This window comes from Ambystoma mexicanum, chromosome 3p (assembly GCF_040938575.1).
Source record: "Ambystoma mexicanum isolate Mex_15411 chromosome 3p, UKY_AmexF1_1, whole genome shotgun sequence".
In the NCBI taxonomy this organism is placed as follows: domain Eukaryota; kingdom Metazoa; phylum Chordata; class Amphibia; order Caudata; family Ambystomatidae; genus Ambystoma; species Ambystoma mexicanum.
The window spans coordinates 523,530,639-523,549,166 of record NC_090925.1 but is presented as its reverse complement, the minus strand read 5'-3'; the positions used below and the strand labels follow the sequence as shown (position 1 = coordinate 523,549,166).

Sequence of the window (18,528 nt, the reverse complement as noted above, 5' to 3'; positions counted from 1 at the left end):
TGCCCACAAGTCTGCATCCAGTCTTCTGCCACGCCCGCCTCGAGTGTGGAGCTCCTAGAAAAAGGGAGAAAGAAGGAGAAAAGGTTAGAACAAGAGCAATACCTTTGATCCTTACCTGAATTCCCGATCCATCCTGTCTTCGAGCTGGAAGAAAGAAGTTATTTTATGCGCGTCGCCTCGCCTGCTGCAGTGCCGCGCTAAACTCACCGGCCTTCACAGCATCTTCACATTCCACCGCATCCTTCTGCATGTTCCCGCCGCACTCTGGCACCTAAGGGGAAGACAAGAACAGCAAGGTTAGTCAAGGGAATACACAGAGGCAATATTAGTTACCCCCCATAGACGTACCTGATTTTACCACCAGGGGTACTATTCCTGTTCACGGGCGGCGCAGCTTTTACTGCATCCTCGCCGAACCCCGGCCCCTAAGTGGAAACAAAAGGACAGCGAGGTGAAACAAAGGGACAAACAAGGGAAACCTCCTCACCACAATAGACTTACCTGATTTTACCGCCAGAGGCATTATTCCCTGAGACTTCATACTTTCTCTCAGTGTCTGAATAAGGGAGAAAGCAACAGGTTACATATTGACATTATTTTATCGAACTGTGTTGGGTAATACAAATCCTTAGCTGAATATTACCGGTTGCCACGAGGAGCTCTTCGCTAGGGTCAAGCTGCAACCTGCCAGGAATCGGACAAGAGTGAAAGTCAGACATTTGAACTCTTACGAACTACATACTTACGGCATCTTGCCGGGAATCTCAGAGTCAATATTGTTCTGGAACTCACCAATTCCTTCGAGCCAGTGAAGTAACTGGTTATCTACGCGCCCCTGCGCTTAATGCAGGATGGAGAGCTCATCTTTCCAAACCATCAGGTGAGACTATAAGAGGGGACATCAAAGGTGATCAGTGGGGAGAACAGCGGGAGTGGGGGCGGGTTAACGCTCAACTCCAAGGGTGGTTAATTTCCTTTCTCCATTTGGGAAGAATATTCCTACGGGCCAAGCAAACGAAGCTAGGTGGGCCAGTCCAGTCCTTCATCTCGGCACTACGCGTCTGTCTTCATATGGGCAAAATCTTCCTCGGGGCCAGCCCTTTGAGAGCAAAAATACCCAATTCAGCCCAAAATACAGGTTCTATTGTGCTGAGCAGTGATCTCATGCTAGTGACAAATGACACTTTCAAAGTTTTAGCATATTTATTCTAAGCAGTGAATTTCATATACATTTGGGATTCAAGTTAAAGAATATTACAAAGCATAAACCTTAGAGAAATGCAAAATATAGTGAAACATGGAACTTAGATAAACATAGAGAAATATAGAGAAGCATAGAGAAATATAGAGAAACATAGAGAAACACAGTCTTACGTCCCTTTAATCAGCACTGGGAGACCCTTGGGCCCTCATAAACTAGCTGTAAACAAGCCCCGCTCAGAGGACAATGCTGAAGGACACCGTCAGAGCCAATTCCGGGCACTTGTTTCTGCACGAATCAAGTCCACAGGACGATCTCCCACCGAGTCATGTGTGCATGGATATTTTATAATCTCGTGCTGCCCGTCCATGACGCACAGTTCTAGAACTTTCCCTGTGCAAAATATAGGCTGGCTCATGGAAAAAACCCAGCTCTGTTAATTTCCACCACTCCGTCTGAGCCCCTCCCTGGCTCCCATCTGCGAAGGCTGAGGAATGTCTTATCAGTGCCTTCCCAGAGAAAAGGAAGATTAGCTTTGGAGCCAGGGCTACCGTTAGTGAGGCTGAATATTCTTTTTTTTTTTTTTTTTTTTTTTTTTAAACTTTATTTTATTAACATTTTCATAATATAACAAACAGGCTGGAAGCATTACCATAGATTCAACATGTCATCAGCCCCCAAAAAAAGAGAAAAGAAGAGGAGCCCCCCCCCCGCCCACCCAGATAAGAAAAAGGAAGAAAAGAAGAGAAAAAAGGAAAAAACAAACCCTCCCCCCCATTAACTTGGATCCAGTAGAACCCCCTTTGCAGGGAGATGCGTTGCAACCTTTGTGTGACCGGAGTTCGGGAAAAAAGCAAGAAAATTCCAACTGCGTGATAGGCTGTATGTCGTCCATTCTCCCCCGGGACGTGGGTCCTCATTTCCATCCACCTTCCCTCCTCGAGCCTCAGTGGACCTCCCATCCCCAGATCTGCTGTACTCCGTACCAGTTAGTCTGAAAGGAGGTCATATCATTGTTCATCATCGCTGTTAATTTGTCCATCAAGAACATGTTTTTAACCTTGTGTGTCCAATCCTCCTTCGTGGGCATCTCCCTGCTCTTCCATTTCTGGGCCAATGCCACCCTCCCGGCCCTCAGCATTGTTTCCCACATCCTCGGGTATCTGTGTATCTCCGTATCCTCTGGGGGGAGGCCCAGCAGTACTGTTAGGGGATTGTGGGGAAGCGATTCCTCCGTGACTTCGGCGATCCAGCCCCTTACCCTCTCCCAGTATGTTTGCGCTTTCGGACAGTGCCACCACATGTGGCCCCTCGTGCCTGCTTGGTCACATCCCCTCGGGCAGGCGGGGGAAGTTCCCGTGAACATTTTTGACAGTTTGACGGGATCTCTGTGCCACCCCTGTAGAATTTTAAAGTTGTGCTCCATGTCTGCAGTGAACAGGTTCCCGTGGAATGCTATTTTGAATATCCTCGACCAGGAGTCCTCAGATATTTCTTCCCCGGCCAGCTCGTTCCAGAAAGTGCGGAACCCCCTCCTTTTCTCCTAAGGGAAGCAGGGATGTATTAACCCCATCTGCAAGCTCTAAAAGGCATGCACTCATAGCTTAGTGTTTATAGCGCTTAAGACTGGCTATCTAAGCGCTATATAGGTGCCATGATGTTCCAAACACTCCAAAAATACCTATTAGCTACAGAGCTAGGGGCCCTCTCCCTGCCTGTCTATCAACAATGCATAATGTGACCTATTTCATACTAGGCCTGCATATTCCTTGTAGCTCACTACTGCATAATGGAAGTGCTACAACAGACTACTGTCAGCATTTTTAGCACATACTTTGAATACACTATTGGCTTTCAGCGGCTAATGCTGTCATCTAAAGCCCTGATTGGCAAGGTTGCAATTTCGTGTATCACTACATTCCACCCCTATTCAACGTTTGTGCGACAAATGCTGACTAATACCTATCAATATAGTATTTAGTGCAGTGATAATGACCTTGGGGCTTTGCAAGAGGTTTAAGCAAACTATCTTCTAGCGGTTAGTTAGCGTGGCATGCAAGGTAAAACACTACCTAAACAAAAATGTACACAAAGTGAACAGTGACATATACCCTTGCCAAAACCTGGCCTACACAAAAATACCTACACAATGTGAACATGGACATTTACTCTAGCCAAAACCTGGCCTACACAAAAATACCTAAATCAATTTTGTATAACTGATTGTCAGTTAAAAAGCAGCATGCAGTTAAAATGTCAAGGCAATCCAGTGTAGTCTAATCTACAATGCACTATAGCATTTATGTATGGTTACCAATTCTAAAACCTGGCAGCCTTTCACTCTAAGGGCCTACCTCCCGCTGATCCCAGGGCATTCAAGTGTGACTATGGGCTGTGTGACTAGACACTTCCCCCATGTATGTGGAACCCAACCAGAAACCATCTAATTTTGTGAACAAGGTGAACCCATGGGCACCAGGTTATCTAAATAAAAACAATTCTACTAATTTACATCAAAGCATGGCATGTGTTATTCATGCAATCAAAAGCAAGCAATTTGATTCATATGTATGCTGGTAACTGTAGCTCTGCGTGCCAGTGTGTGGAGGATGGTCGCCCCCACTCAGTAAAAAGCCAACACCTGCTGATTAAACAATGTTTGCCATACAATGCATCGTGTGTATTTAGCAGTCTTGTTGACCTGCCCTATGGCAGACAAAAATGTCTTCATACCTAAAATTCTGCCATCTTCAGTGGTTGTCAATACTTGTAGCAGTGTTTGGCGTATCAATGGGCCCCACTAGGCCAGAGGTTCTATAGCAGAGCTGGCATCAGAACCCATAGTGGCTAGCTTATTGTGCACAGTTTCTATGTCACAAGCATATAAAGCTCCTGCAATTAATGAATCTAGCTCCCTAGCTACGCACACTCTGGTGATGGGCCATAGAAATGGACTCCATTTGTAGCAGCTTGGTAGTACTAAGGAAACATTGCCTCATGATAAACCTATGTCTAAGTGTATCACTGTAATAATGGAGGTGTGCATTACCAGCCTACAATTTACATGTTGCCTTACTACTGGAAAATCTAACACGTTCACAGTGTCTACCTATTGTGACTTGGAGAATACCCTTCTTCAAGTGGGATATCTACCATATACAATATTAGTTTTAGCCACAAACACCATACTACTATCCGGCAGTGGCTGTTTCATCACACCATGGTATAAAAATGCATTTAGTCAAGTTATAGTCCATAAAATCTTGGCGAGAACACTCGCTGCAGTTCTTGGTCAGAAAAACATCACATTAAACAAATTAAACAAATCGTATCCATTCAGTGACAAAAGATGCCCGATAATGTGCCAGGCCAGTACGCTAGCAATTCCATGTGGATACTCATTTGTAGCGCTTTTCCAAAGAATTATTCCAAATGTCTACAATCAAAAGGTGACTCTTTGCATTAGTGTGCTGGAGACAGCTGTCCCCACAAAAACATGAAACTGGTTGGTTTAACAGAAACCGTGTCACACTCTGTGTCATAAAATCAAACATCAAGTCAGTCATGGTTTCATTTACCTGCCTTAAGCTGGCTGTAAAAGTATCCAGTGTTTCAAAGATTACCATTTCAAATTATAGCTCACACACTTGGCAGCATTACTTCAATTAAGAATCTTAACCTACGCACAGGTGACTTTGATGTGCGCACTCATCTTATTTCAAAATAAATTACACTCCTGCTTGCATAATCCTGCTGCCCCAACAATTCATAAATCATTTTCCTGCCTACGTGCAACGTAGAATTTTTTTTTTTTCAAAAAAAAAACAAAACATCTCTGGTTAAAGCAATTCAGTTGGAAGAGTAAAACCATTTCGTTTTTTCAGATTCATCTCAACAGTGCATTTAAAAATCATTTTTCAATGTGTTAGCATTCAATTGCTGTGTCACACAGCTGTTTGTGGTGCATGATGTTACAGTCCACAACTCATTGTCCATAGTCCTTTAAACAAGAAAGGGCAAGTCATGTCAATTAAGTTATTTCCAGCAACTGAATCATTTGAATGTGTAGCATCAAATATTTGATAATTAGCCAAGTCTGCACCGTGCCAGTTCAGCAGAAGTTATTACTCTGTTGGACACTTTTCGCAGGTTGCAGCATTGAGTGCGGTGCAGGGCACGTTTAAAGTTGAAATAGCATGTCGCAGTGGCTCGCTTTCTCTGAGAATGCGTCTGTTTCCTTGATCAGTGTCACCCGGCATTTGCACACGTCTACCCCCCAATCTATTTCTTGGTTATTTGCCCAGGCAAAATACAAACAGAAATGTTAGGATGTCATCAAAACTTCAATATCAGCGTTATCCACCCCTTCCCATAATACCACCCCCATCTTCAAAAAGTCTCATCAGGTAACTACACACTTTGTCATTGCTACTGCAATTATTTATCATCCTTCTGCATGTTTCTGGGGGCTTATTTACACTCAACCATACGGGGTGTAACTGCCTAATCACAAACTCATTTGTGCAATGCGATCATAGTTGGTCAATGGTACCTCAGACTGATCTGTGCTTTTACAAAGCCATATAATAAGTACCCAGGTCGCACAATGCTTTTCTTTTTTCACCAAAGCGATCACAAATGCCAGGCGCCAACTTTCTTCCAGTGTCTCATGATCTTGATTTAGTTTGCCCTGCTGGCATCACTCCATTTTTCAAAGGTAAAGTCCTTCAGTCCAATACCGCCTACAGTTGTACAAGCAGCTTTGTTTATTTTTTTTTTTTCTCCATACAGGCAGTGTCTTTCAAGCCTCTGGTTTTTTCACTTGTCATTTTTTCAAAGGGGGTTTGCTGTTTCTTGGACTACCCCTTTGAGTGCAACAGTCTAAGTCAGTTTCTTTTGTTGCTTCAACAAATCATTCATTCTTGCACTAAGCCATGAGGCTTCTGGATCATGGCTAATGTGCAGTGTTCATGTTATACTTCAAAGCCCCGCTCTGCATGTTGTCTTTTGCAAAACGGCTAAGCACTTTTGTCAGTTCTGCTTCCATCTGGAATGCCATAATGTCTTTGTCAGTTACTCCATCCCTGGCAATGTAGCTTGCAGTTTGCCAGATGTGTATTTTCTCTTCTCAAAGCGCCTAGAGGTTTCTTCTCCAGTGCACAGCGCTTTACTTCAGTTCACATCACATGGAGCATTGGAATGCAGCTTGCACAGCAATAGCGTTTCACTTCACATCACATCACATCACATGGGAATGCGGTTTGCACAGTAATGTCTTTTGGAATGGGCAGCTGTCTTTTCTTGGCCCATTCACAGATGCATAGGTAAATGTTCAGATGTGATGTGCCCGTCTGCCATCCTGCATGCCTTTGTTCCCTACCACAGTGTTACTGGGCAAATTCTTTACTTCTGAACAGCTCTCTGTCTTTGCACCCCCTTCCTCAGGAATGCAGGCATTGTTTATCTTTCGTGTGCACCTGGCAGCGCCATGAGCACGCAGCAAGCTTATCTCTTTGCCTATAACTCTTACACTGTGGCGGCTTCAATGGAAAGGCACTCGTTTCAGACAGTTCATCCAGATTAACTCTTTCTTGAAGTGCAGTATTCTGCTTTTGTTTGCCTTCGCGCACCTCGCCCAAGACAGCTTCAAGGCACAAGCTCTGCACACAAAGCAAGACTCTTATTTTCAAAAGAGGCACTTTCCTTGTCATCAGATTCTACTCCATGTAATTTTGCAAAATGTCAAAGCGTCTTTTTAGCCTGTTTTAAACTGATTAATGTCCCATTTAAAAGCATACGTTTTTTTTTTCTCTTCCTCGTAACCTTGTAGTTTTGGCTTCACGAGCTGAATCCAAAGTAATGTGCGATCTTTCAAGAGAACTCACAACCCACTAAATATTTGTGCTATCTTATCACACACAGATTTTTCATTCTGTTGTACCATTGCCAAAATATAACCACTTATTTCAGTGCATTTAAAAAATGCCATGTTATGTTTAGTGCAGCTCTCTGCACTGTTTTCCTGCATAAGCAACCCACACTCTATATTGCTTGTGGGCTGTTAAATGTGTCAACAACATTTTTTCATCATGTATCACAGTCAACAGGACACTATTTCCAAATCATGCATCACTTATAAGGCAACAGCACAAATCCATGGCATAGCATGGGAACAGTTAAAAATACTCCAGGGGCAATTTAGAAAAATATAAATTGTTTTTCCCCCCAAACCATTGCAAACTGATTCTGCAAATTCAAATCAATACACAAAAATCGAAAATCCAAATAACATTCACTCACTTTCTTTTTAAGTGAGTCTCTCACCCATTATAAGCATGGCACAGCTTAAAATGCAATATAACCATTTTAGTGTGTTTCCTTTAAAACAGAATTCGCCACCACCAGCACATGGAATTTTATAGTTGCCAAAAGAAAAACACAAACCCTTTAGGCTCTCAGCACAGATGTTACTCTTTCTCCTAAGCATGTCTTATTCCCCTCATTATTCAGGAATGCCAACACTTCAAAAGCATACATCAAAAAAGCGAACCTTCGCCTCCGAACATTACAGCCCCCACTCGCTAGCACACTGGGGCTGAGTCAATGGTTAAATCACTATTCACAATTTGCATGGCAAATCCTTGCAATTATTTTTCCCTGCCCTCATGACAGAATAGAGATGAGAACTCCGTCTCACTATGCATTCCAAATTACAACTTTAAACTGGGGAAACCGCATGATAAAATTCTTTTCTAATTGAGCATACATCTTTCTTGACCATTCATCGGAGCGCTTTAAACAAAGCCATTTCCCGCTTGTTTATCGCCTTGTACTCCCTGGCACCAGTCCCAAGCAATAAGTCAGTCACGACTGATTTACTGAAGGGAGCCTTAACCACACAAGCAATCGGCCACGGCAAGCCGACACACATTGCTGCCTTTTGAAGTCTCAGAGCTGCAGTGAGACCACCAAGGAAATGCGACAGCCTGCTCTTCACTCTACACTGTGTTCTCTCACACAATTTGTCATTTCACAGCAAGGCACTGCTCTTCACAAATCCCACAAAGCTGCCACCAAATGTCTTGATATGGGCAAAATCTTCCTCGGGGCCAGCCCTTTGAGAGCAAAAATACCCAATTCAGCCCAAAATACAGGTTCTATTGTGCTGAGCAGTGATCTCATGCTAGTGACAAATGACACTTTCAAAGTTTTAGCATATTTATTCTAAGCAGTGAATTTCATATACATTTGGGATTCAAGTTAAAGAATATTACAAAGCATAAACCTTAGAGAAATGCAAAATATAGTGAAACATGGAACTTAGATAAACATAGAGAAATATAGAGAAGCATAGAGAAATATAGAGAAACATAGAGAAACACAGTCTTACGTCCCTTTAATCAGCACTGGGAGACCCTTGGGCCCTCATAAGCTAGCTGTAAACAAGCCCCGCTCAGAGGACAATGCTGAAGGACACCGTCAGAGCCAATTCCGGGCACTTGTTTCTGCACGAATCAAGTCCACAGGACGATCTCCCACCGAGTCATGTGTGCATGGATATTTTATAATCTCGTGCTGCCCGTCCATGACGCACAGTTCTAGAACTTTCCCTGTGCAAAATATAGGCTGGCTCATGGAAAAAACCCAGCTCTGTTAATTTCCACCACTCCGTCTGAGCCCCTCCCTGGCTCCCATCTGCGAAGGCTGAGGAATGTCTTATCAGTGCCTTCCCAGAGAAAAGGAAGATTAGCTTTGGAGCCAGGGCTACCGTTAGTGAGGCTGAATATTCTAAGGGAAGCAGGGATGTATTAACCCCATCTGCAAGCTCTAAAAGGCATGCACTCATAGCTTAGTGTTTATAGCGCTTAAGACTGGCTATCTAAGCGCTATATAGGTGCCATGATGTTCCAAACACTCCAAAAATACCTATTAGCTACAGAGCTAGGGGCCCTCTCCCTGCCTGTCTATCAACAATGCATAATGTGACCTATTTCATACTAGGCCTGCAAATTCCTTGTAGCTCACTACTGCATAATGGAAGTGCTACAACAGACTACTGTCAGCATTTTTAGCACATACTTTGAATACACTATTGGCTTTCAGCGGCTAATGCTGTCATCTAAAGCCCTGATTGGCAAGGTTGCAATTTCGTGTATCACTACAGCGTCACATTGGTGGAGACCGCAGCTGTCCAGTTCAGATCGACGCCCCTGTGGGAGCGAGGTGAGCGCAACAGAATGCGAAGCCTACCCACAAATTCCCACCCGGGCGTTATGGATACCTCAGAAACTGACCAATTGGCCCAATTACTAGGGGAACTGAGGGCTGAAATGCATTCCGCCCGTCAAGAAACTAATGCCCTTAGGAGAGAACTGATTTTGTCAAAGGAGCGAACTGATGACCTTGCTAGGCAACTACTGCAAAGCCAGGCTGGACAAGCACCCCTACCAGGTCCCGGGGGAAATCCAGCTCCTGTGTCATCGAGTAACCCTGTGCAAATAAACCTACCAGGAAATATTCCATTAGCTCCGCCCGAACACTTTGCCGAGATCTCAAAAGGTTCGCCGTGTTTATGAAACAATGCCGCTTGCACTTTTTATGCAGACCTGGAGCCTTCCCAAACGAAAAGGCCAAGGTAGCCTTTGTATTGTCATATCTCAGCGGCAGTGCAGCTGATTGGTCAATTCCACTAGTTACTCAGGATGACCCAATTCTTCGGGATTTTCAGGGCTTTCAAATGAGCATGGAAAGACTATTTGCCCGGCACTCCCAAGGACAGGCCCTGGATAACAAACTTTTGTCCCTAGGACAGGGTAACCAGGACCTTCTATCCTACATCGCAACCTTTAATAGGTTGATAGTGGAAACTGGATGGCCTGAGGTAAAACGAATCACGTTATTTCATCGAGGGCTTTGAGGAGAACTCAAGGATGTCTTGGCTCAAGTCATGAACCCACTTCAAGACTGCGCTGAATATATAGACTTAGTGGTCCAGTTAGATCACAAACTTCAGAACAGAAAGGCTGATCGAGCCAAGTTTGAGAATCGGGTGTTGGTAAAAACCCACGCTAACCCCAAAGGAGCAGATGCTTCAGAACCCATGCAAATCGGAGGGGTTAAAGGACCCTTAACCCAGAAGGAAAGAGAAAGGAGACGGCAAATGCAATTGTGTCTATATTGTGGAACTTCTGGGCATTGTTACGCTCACCTGGTTCCCACAGGGGCATCGGTCGGACCGGGACAGCTGCGGTCTCCACCAACGTGATGCGTAGTGAAGAGATGACAGTCTGGACTGGCCCGCCTAATCTTGTCTGCTGGACTCGTAGAAGTATTCTCCTGCAAGTGGAGAAAGGGATTTAGCCACCCGTGGACTTTAGTGATGGCCCCCCCAACTGTTCTCGTTCTCCCCACTAATCACCTCCGATATCCCCTCTTGGTAACCTCACCTTATGTTTTTAAATGATGAGCTCTCCATCCTGCATGACATGCAGTGGCACGTAGATACCAGTTACTTCACTGGTTTGAAGGTACTGGAGGAGTTCCGGAGGAATATTGACTCCAGTGTCTATAAAGTTCAAAGAGTTCAATATGTCCGATGTTCACTCTTGTTCCATTCCCTCGTTAGGTTGCAGCTGGGTCCAAAAGAATATTGCCTGGAGGCAGCTGATGGCATTCAGGTAAGAGTCTGTATTATGAAACACTGGCCGGTAAAAGTTGCATGAGTTTAACTTGCTGTTTTCTCTCCCTTTATGTGTGCGGCATAGAAAGATGCAGCGAATTAAAGGATAATACCTCCGGTGGTAAAGCAGGTAAGCCTATGGTGGCAAAGAGATTGTCTTTGTCGGTTTTCTCGACTCACCTTGTTATTCCTTTTGTTTTCCCCCCAGGTGCTGGGTTTCGACAAGAAAATGATGGTGGCAGCGCCGAGTTGAAAGATGCGGTGGACTGGTGAGTATAACGCGGCGCTGCTGCTGGCGAAGCGACGCGTGCTGAAATAATGTCCTTTCCAGGCTCGGAGATGTACTGGGTCTGGAATCAGGTAAGGAATCAAATTATGTCCGTGATCTAACCTCTTCTCCTTTCTTTTCCTTTTGTCTAGGAGCTCTGGATTCGAGGCGGGTGTGGCAGAAGACTGGATGCTGACTTGCAGACACGGTGAGCGTTACGTTGCTGGATGCAGAATAACACGAAGCATGAGCTGCTGTTCGGGCGTGGTTTAAATAGCCTGCAAAGTAGTCCCAGGTAAGAAGTTCCCCAGAACCACACCCAAGTAAAAAATAGTCCCTGTAATAAAATAGTCCCATCCAGGCCTCATGTTGGCTTGGACTCATTTGCAGCATGGTCTGCATAAGGTAAGTAAAGTCTATGAGCCTGGCGCCTATGGCGCCAGGCCTGATTTCTATGATGAGCCTGGCGCCTAAGGCGCCAGGACTGAATCCAAACAGCCCCCAGCCGGGGCTGTTGGGGTTTTAATGAGTATCTGGATGCGTGCTCCCGGGGCTGATGGACTCAATCCGGATGCCCGGGGGTAGGCATCATGACGGCCATTTTCTACGGGTTTGCCCTGTAAAACCACCCAAGGAGGTGGTAGGAGCTGCTGACAAAAGCCATATGGAGTCAGACTCGGGAAATGACCACGCCCGACAAGCGTAGAGGTCCGCTTGCCGAGCTTGAAGAAGGATACTCAGACCTCGCATTTCATCATACCAATGGTCCTCGTAGATCCAAGGCAGCCATCGCGTATGCACGCAGTAAGGGCATACATTGATAGCGGGGCCATAGGAAACTATGTGGACTACGAATTGGCTTCCAGGATGAATCTACCTCTCTGCCGAAAAACAACCTCAGATGTCATCACCACAGTCGATGGAACTGAAATTGCCTCTGGGCCTGTAACTCATTCCACCGCAGAGATGACACTATTGGGTCAGGATGGGCATCGAGAGACTTTTGTGTTTGATCTAATCAAAACCCCACAGTTCCAAATAGTACTGGGGATACCTTGGTTGGAAACACATAATCCTTGTATTGATTGGCGAGAGAAGAGAATAACCTTCCCGGATTGTGCACAAACCTGTTACCCAAAGAAAAATCTGAACGCATGCCTGGCCACAGTAACCACAGCAGTCGTGCAACTACCTCCAGAATACCAAGAATTCCAGGATTTCTTCCAAAAAGAACAGGCAAACACCTTACCACCTCACAGATCGTACGATTGTCAAATCAATCTCATACCCGGTGCACAACCCCCTTGTAGCAAGATCTATGCCCTTACGGAACCTGAGAACTTTCACCTACGACAATACTTAGACCAGTACCTTGCTAATGGCTTCATTTGCCAATCCAAGTCCCCTGCATCTTCAGCTTTGTTCTTCGTGCCCAAAAAGGAAGGTGACCTCAGAACGTGCATAGACTACCGCGCATTGAACCAGATAACTGTTAAGAACCGATACCCATTGCCTCTGATCCCTGAACTACTAGACCAAGTGAAGGACGCTTGCATATACACTAAGTTAGATCTCCGGGGGGCATACCATCTGGTACGTGTAAAAGAGGGCGACGAATGGAAGACTGCTTTTCGCACTAAGTATGGGTTATTTGAATACCAGGTGATGCCTTTCGGGTTGTGCAAGGCACCAGCAGCCTTCCAATACTTCATGAACGATGTCCTTCGTGAACTCATTGACGTTTGTGTGGTCGTATACATCAATGATATTCTAGTATACTCCTCTTCAGAATCTGACCATGTGAAGCACGTCCGAGCAGTCCTTGAGAAATTGCGCCAGTACAAACTATATGCAAAACTGGAAAAATGTGTTTTTTCATGCCACAGAAGTTGAATTCCTTGGGTTTATCCTGACCCCAAGAGGAGTCTGAATGGACTCACGAAAGGTGGACGCAAACCTTAAGTGGCCATCACCAAGTTCAGTTAAAGGAGTACAAAGCATGCTCGGCTTTGCCAATTTCTACCGCAGATTCATCTCGGATTTTTCACATGTTGTGCATCCCATCACAGCACTCTTGCGAAAAAATAAACACTTTTTGTGGACTGAAGAAGCTGAAAATGCCTTCCAAGAGCTGAAAGCGAAGTTTACGTCTGCACCTGTATTAAAGCACCCGCGCCCTGAACTTCCATACATAGTGGAAACTGATGCATCCAGTCTAGCCATGGGAGCTGTCCTGTCTCAAAAGGACCTTGAAACTGGCCAGCTTCACCCAGTAGCATTTTGGTCCAGAAAGTTCTCGGCACCCGAGTTAAACTATGCGGTTACCAACAAGAGTTATTAGCCATTAAATCCACCTTCAAGGCTTGGTGGCACTATCTTCTCGGTACCAGGCATACCATTACTGTTATCACCGATCACCGGAACTTACAGTATTTAAAGACAGCCAAGGCTCAATCGTCACGCCAACTCCGATGGGCATTGTTCTTTGCCGAGTTCGATTTCGTGATAACCTATCGACCAGGTTGTAAGAATGGTAAAGCAGATGCCTTATCCCGAATAGGGATGGGAGAGGCAGAAGTGAACCCAGAACCAGTACCTATAATTTCCGAACAAAAGATTCTTGGAATGACTACTCTACAGACACTAGAAGACATTCAGGTAAAGATCCAGCAACTCTTTGATCCTACAGCCCTGCAGGACTGGGTAAAGAAAGGCCCGGACTACTCGGTCACCAATGACCTGCCTTATTTCCAAGGGCGGCTATTTCTGCCACATAAGGAACTACAAACGCTAGTCATTTCCCGTTATCATGATACCCTAATGGAGGGGCACCCAGGTATTGCAAAAACTGAAGCTAAGATTAAGAGACAATTCTGGTGGCCCACCTGGCGAAAGGATATTAATCATTTGTGATGTCTTGTAGCATTTACGCCCAAAACAAAAGTCAAAAGAAAAAACCAGCTGGACTCTTACAACCTTTAGACATTCCGCCTACACCATGGCACACCTTATCGTTAGACTATTACTGATCTACCCCCATGCAATGGATTTAACACCATTCTAGTTATTGTGGATCTTTTTTCCAAGATGGCCCACTTTATTCCTTTGAAGGGATTACCTTCAGCTTCAATCCTTGCCAAGGAGTTCCTCGAAAACATTGTTCGCATACACGGATTTCCGTCCGTATTGGTCTCTGACCGGGGCAGTCAATTCATTTCACATTTTTGGAAAAAATGTTCTCAATTGGCGCAAATCGATGTGAGGTTATCGACCAGTCACCACCCCCAAACCGATGGTCAAACGGAGAGTACCAACCAGACTCTCGAACAATACCTGCGTTGTATGTTACGTCAGACTGAGAGTAATTGGAAAGACATTCTTTGGATCGCCGAATATGCATACAATAATTCAGTACATTCTGGAACTGGACAAAGCCCCTTTTATACCCTATATGGGCACCATCCTCGAACCTCAGACCTTGACTCACCCTAACACTTAGAAATGCCCGCAGTGGACCATCTGCACGCTACGATTACTCAAGCCTTTAAGGAAGCAACTGCACATTTAAAAAAGGCGAAAGAAAAATACAAGAAAGATGCTGATCAGCATAGAAGTGATACTCCACAATACCAGATAGGGGACCAAGTATGGTTAGCAACAAAACATATACCTCTAAAGGGAACACGGATCTTTAACCCCACATATTTGGGTCCTTACTCTATTAAGGCCATTATCAACCCGGTGGCTGTCAAGTTGGACTTACCTGCTAATATGCGAATTCACCCAGTCTTTCATGTGTCACTTTTGAAGCCAGTGCAACCAGGGACAAGACTAACCAAGCCACCAGACCCCATCCTTGTAAACGGGGAACCCGAATTTGAAGTTAAGAACATCCTGGACTCCAAGCTGATAAAGTCAAAACTTTTTTATTTAATCGACTGGAAAGGTTACGGACCACAGGAAAGGTCATGGGAACCTAGTGACCACGTTCATGCACCACGATTGGTGAAAAAATTCCACTGAAATTTCCCAGACAAACCGAAACCACAGGGAAGAACGACTTTAGGAGGAGCCTTGGGGGGGAGTGCTGTCATGATGCAGCACTCCACCTTGGGGGGGAGTGCTGTCATGATGCCTACCCCCGGGGACCCAGATGAAGTCCAGCAACCCCGGAAGCAGGCATCAAGTTATTCTAAGCAAGCCCAACAACCCCTGCTAGGGGCTATTTGGGTGCAGTCCTGGCGCCTATGGTGCCAGGCTCATATGGAGAGTCAGTCCTGGCGCCATAGGTGCCAGGCTCATAGATTAAAACTTACCTGATGCAGACCATGCTGCAAACTCACCTGATGCAGACCATGCTGCAAGAGCTCCAAGCCAAAAGAGGCTTGGAAGGGACTACTTTACCTAGGGGCTATTTTTTACTCGGGTGGGGCTGGGGAGGAATACTTACCTGGGACTACTTTATAGGCTATTTAAACCACGCCCGAAGAGCAGCACACGCTTCGCGTTATTCTGCATCCAGCAGCGTAACGCTCACCGCGCCTGAAAGTCTGTATCCAGTCTTCTGCCACGCCCGCCTCGAGTCTGGAGCTCCTAGAAAAAGGGAGAAAGAAGGAGAAAAGGTTAGAACAAGAGCAATACCTTTGATCCTTACCTGAATTCCTGATCCATCGCGCCTTCGAGCTGGAAGAAAGAAGTTATTTTATGCGCGTCGCCTCGCCTGCTGCAGCGCAGCGCTGAACTCACCGGCCTTCGCAGCATCTTCACATTCCACCGCATCCTTCTGCATGTTCCCGCCGCACTCCGGCACCTAAGGGGAAGACAAGAATAGCAAGGTGAGCCAAGGGAATACACAGAGGCAATATTAGTTACCCCCCCATAGACTTACCTGATTTTACCACCGGGGGTACTATTCCTCTTCACGGGTCGGCGCAGCTTCCACTGCATCCTCGCCGAACCCCGGTCCCTAAGGGGAAACAAAAGGACAGCAAGGTGAAACAAAGGGACAAACAAGGGGAAACCTCCTCACCACAATACACTTACCTGATTTTACCGCCGGAGGCATTATTCCCCGAGACTTCATAATTTCTCTCAGCGCCTGAATAAGGGAGAAAGCAACAGGTTACATATTGACATTATTTTATCGAACTGTGTTGGATAATACAAATCCTTACCTGAATATTACCGGTTGCCACGAGGAGCTCTTCGCTAGGGTCAAGCTGCAACCTGCCAGGAATCGGACAAGAGTGAAAGTCAGACATTTGAACTCTTACGAACTACATACTTACGGCATCTTGCCGGGAATCTCAGAGTCAATATTGTTCTTGAACTCACCAATTCCTTCGAGTCAGTGAAGCAACTGGTTATCTACGCGCCCCTGCGCTCAATGCAGGATGGAGAGCTCATCTTTCCAAACCATCAGGTGAGACTATAAGAGGGGACATCAAAGATGATCAGTGGGGAGAACAGCGGGCGTGGGGGGAGTTAACGCTCAACTCCACGGGTGGTTAATTCCCTTTCTCCATTTGCAGAAGAATATTCCTACAGGCCAAGCAAACAAAGCTAGGTGGGCCAGTCCAGTCCGTCATCTCGGCACTACGCGTCACATTGGTGGAGACCACAGCTGTCCAGTTCAGATCGATGCCCCTGTGGGAGCCAGGTGAGCGTAACAGTTATAGAGCCCTCTACAAATCCATGGTCTAGTCCAGTTGTTCTAGTACCAAAGTCAGGATCCAAGGAGTTGAGATTCTGTGTGGGCTATAGAGCTCTAAATGCAGTCACTAAGACTGATGCCCATGCTTTGCCAAGGACAGATGAACTGGTGGATAGATTTGGTTCAGCCAAGTACCTCAGTACATTTGATCTGACGTCAGGCTATTGGCAAATATCCCTGACAGACCATGCCAAGGAGAAAACTGCATTCTCAACCCCAGCAGGCCTCTACCAGTTTAAGGTTATGCCTTTTGGATTAAAGAATTCACCTGCTACGTTCCAAAGTATGGTCAATCAAGTTCTGAATGGGATGGAGGACTTCTGCATGGCATACTTGGATGGCATTGGAGTGTTCAGCCCTACTTGGAAAGAACATGTTGATCACTTAGGATATGTTTCGCAGGCTCTTGAGCAGGCCCATCTGACTATAAAGGCAATCAAATGTCAAATTGGTCAGAGCAAAGTGGTCTACCTTGGTCATGAGGTAGGAGGAGGTGAAATAAGGCCATTGCCCAGCGAAGTACAAGCTGTACAAAACATGGCCACCCCTACTACTCAAACTCAAGTGAGAGCCTTCCTAGGTCTCACTGGGTACTACATGAATTTCATAGAGGACTATGGTACCATAGCTTCTCCCTTGAATGTGATCTCCTCTCCAAAATTCCCTAAAAAGGTTAGATGGAATGAGGAGTGCACTCAAGCCCTTGAAAACCTGAAGAAAGCCCTTTGTCAAACTCCAGTCCTAAGAGCTCTTGATTATCGCCAAACCTTCATTGTGCAGACAGATACATCCAATACAGGTATTGGTGCAGTCCTTAGTCAAATGGATGAGAAAGGTAGGGAGCACCCCATTTGCTTCATCAGTAGGAAACTGAAGGAACCAGAAACAAGGTGGGCAACCATAGAGTGTGAATGTTTTGCCATTGTGTGGTCTTTGAAGAAGTTTAGACCATAGGTGTATGGATCTACCTTTGTGATTCAAACTGACCACCAACCCTTGAGATGGTTAATGCAAATGAAAGGGGAGAACCCAAAACATCGAAGATAGTCAATCTGCCTGCAAGGGTTTGATTTCACCATTGAGCACAGAGCAGGATGTCACCACCAAAATGCTGATGGTCTCTCTAGGATGTTTTTAACCGACTAGAGGTAGAGATTCATCTAGGAGTGGATTGAATCCTCCTGTCCCTTAGTCTGGGAGGGAGGTTAGGGAGAATTCTCCAGAATGGCTAATTTCCCTTACCTACTGAGTCCCTCAGCAGCTTTGCTGGATTTCTAGGATTTATTTTTTTCACCTGGTAAGAGTGTGAGCCTTTTTCCCACTCTTACATGTGTTTTGCTGTGTGTGTGTTTAACATTTTCTTGTATTCATAGACTGGAGCCTCGCCTACTCCATAAGGACTGACTACTGTGTTCCAGAACATGTAAAGTTGCTTTACTTTATTAGTCTTTTTAAACTCACAGACCCAGTACCAACTATCTTACATAAAGTTCTGGAAAGGGTTAATAGTTATCCTTTTTTGTCTGTCTCTCATGCAACATTGTTTCATTCCCTTTTCATTAAGATTTGGCTGGTGGCAGTGGTAACTACCCTATTTTTCCTACCGCAGTTATTTTAAATAGCCTTGGTATTGTTTTAGGCTATCTTAGTAGCCTCAAACTTAAACC

The 18,528-nt window shown here is 45.3% G+C and overlaps 1 protein-coding gene across 2 annotated transcripts in view; it reads left to right on the top strand.

The window, feature by feature from the left end:
- LOC138580573 (regulator of G-protein signaling 9-binding protein-like) overlaps positions 1-18,528 on the top strand; it is a 340,969-nt gene that overhangs the window by 121,483 nt on the left and 200,958 nt on the right. The gene's annotated exons all lie outside the window — the stretch shown is intronic.